Genomic DNA, 2,684 nt, shown 5'->3' on the forward strand with positions numbered 1-2,684 from the left:
AGATACAAACGAAGAGACAGATAGACAGGCAAAAAGGCAGAGAGACACGGAGAACAAAAGAACAGACAGACAGTTACATGGAGACAGGCAATACAATCCCCATTCCTCGCCTACATACCTGCAGTCATCCGGCAAAATTCTACGGTGCTCGTATGCTGCATTGCACTACCCAATCCTGAAAATATACTCTGAAATGTTTCTGCGCCGCACTCCGACTGCTTTCAAAAGGCTGTAGTCGAAGTTACACGGTTTTTAATGAAGTTTCTATCGTTGTTGTGAGAAATTGACAAGATTTCTATATTATTAATAGGAAAAAACTCTCGTGAGAACCTGGCTAATCGTCTCTGTGGCCTTTGGAAATTGTTGTGATGAGAGAGCAAAGCGTTTCAGAATACGGGTCTTATTTTTTTCCCTTCGTCTGGACACAATGGCCCATATTTATAAACGCTCCACTCTCTTATAACGATAACTTTTAGAGGCCACAGAGATGATTAGTTTGATTCTTGTGATGATTCCTCCTACTGTTGTTGCCGGATAATCGTTAAGTTATCACTAAAATCATGAAATATGTACTAATATTCCAATACTTCCAGTAGCGGCTTTTCATAGTAGAGGAGACAAGACGTTAAAAGTTTTGAGAACACGGTCTTGTTTTTCAGAATATCATGCAAAATAATTGTGTGCTATTTTCTTTGCAACATTCTGGAAAGTTGTGGTAGTGAGTTGTTATCTTTGGGAAAAGAAATAAAACAATGTAAATGTAAGTCTTAAGTGCGTATGTGAGAAGAAGAAATTTGCTTGAAGTAAAAAGATGCACATGGATAGATAGAAAGACAGACTGACCGACAGACTGACATACACAAGTATATAGATAGATAAAGAAGTAGATAAATGGATATACAGAGAAATGGATAAATAGATGGATGGATTGTACTAGGTAATATATACTTCTACTAGTACTGTGTAAAGGTGGTGGCCAAAGAAATACAGTTGTAAGTGCTGCGTTATATCAATATAAATAAACTGTACAAAAGATAATAAAAGGTGCACCACCACCACCACCGAGGCAAGGCGGACAAGGACTGGTGATCTTGGGGTGGTTGCTGGGCTGGCTCAGGTCATGGCCGGGGCTGGCGTCCGAGAGACAAAGGAGTGATGGTTGAGGTCACTCCCACGTGGTGATAGGCGACCGGCCAGAGGCTTAACGTCAGGTCCCAGGGACCGGAGAATAGAATGCAGAGCCGAACGAAGCGTCCCACCACATCACTCGGCCACCCTTCTCGCGGCGTCCTCGCGACGAACAAACCATATTTGGTGATGTAAGCATATTGAAACACATAATTCACATCATAAAGACGCGACAGTAGACACCTGCCGAAACGATGATTACTCCCACTGAGGTCTAAAACACTGTTCAGGGGGTGCTGTGAACTTATCATTAAACCCAGCTGTGACCTCACTGAACGTTTCCCTTTCTGTCTCACAACACAAGGGGGCAGTCACACCCTGCCCTCTAAAGACAACTCTCTTCCTCCACAAAAAAATACAAGCACCTAATAACACACACACCATTCACTCAAAAATTTTAAAATCATCATGGCGATTCCTACACCAGCCTCGGAGTCCCCATCTGGGGAGGGGACCATAAATGTCCCCAGGTCGGACTGCCTTTCTGTCGACGACCCTAAGTGTCTTGACACTTCCCTCAACATTTTCTTCATTAATTTCTGCAACATTCGCGGTCTAAGATCTAATTTTCAGTCGGTAGAACACCACCTCTCCTCTTCTAAACCTCATCTTTTCCTCATTGAAACTCAGGTGTCTGAGGCAACTGACAGTAGCCCCTTTTTTGTTCCCTCCTACTTTCTCTATCCTCATTTTCGATCCAAAGCTGGATGTTGCGTTTATGTGCGCAAAGACTTAAACTGTTCTCGTGCCCACGCTCTTGAATATTCCGAGTTTTCCACCATCTGGCTACGACTACAGTGTCACTCTCAAACTAGATTTATCTGTGCTGTATACCTCTCACCTAACTCCTCTCACTATAAGAAATTCTTTGACTACTTAACTTCCAAAGTGGAGTACATTCTGATCCTCTTCCCTTTTGCAGAGATCTCCATTCTTGGAGACTTCAATGTTCACCACCAGCTTTGGCTTTCCTCTCCCTTCACTGACCATCCTGATGAATTAGCCTTCAACTTTGCTATCCTCCATGACCTAGAGCAATTGGTGCAACACCCAACTCATATTCCTGACCGTCTTGGAGATACGCCCAACATTCTTGACCTTTTCCTGACCTCTAATCCTTCTGCTTATGCTGTCACCCTTTCTTCTCCGTTCTCTTCTCATATCTGTATCTTGTCCTATCGCTCCAATCCCTCCTCAGGATCCCCCTAAGAGAAGGTGCCTCTGGCGTTTTGCCTCTGTTAGTCAGGGGGACCTGAGGAGGTATTTTGCTGATTTTCCTTGGAATGACTACTGCTTCCGTGTCAGAGACCCGTCTTTGTGTGCTGAGCGCATAACAGAGGTGATAGTGTCTGGCATGGAGGCGTACATTCCTCACTCTTTTTCTCGACCTAAATCTTCCAAACCTTGGTTTAACACAGCTTGTTCTCATGCTATACATGATAGAGAGGTGGCCCACAAAAGATACCTAAGCCTTCCATCACCAGAATCTCATGCAC

This window comes from Scylla paramamosain, chromosome 18 (assembly GCF_035594125.1).
Source record: "Scylla paramamosain isolate STU-SP2022 chromosome 18, ASM3559412v1, whole genome shotgun sequence".
Lineage (NCBI taxonomy): Eukaryota > Metazoa > Arthropoda > Malacostraca > Decapoda > Portunidae > Scylla > Scylla paramamosain.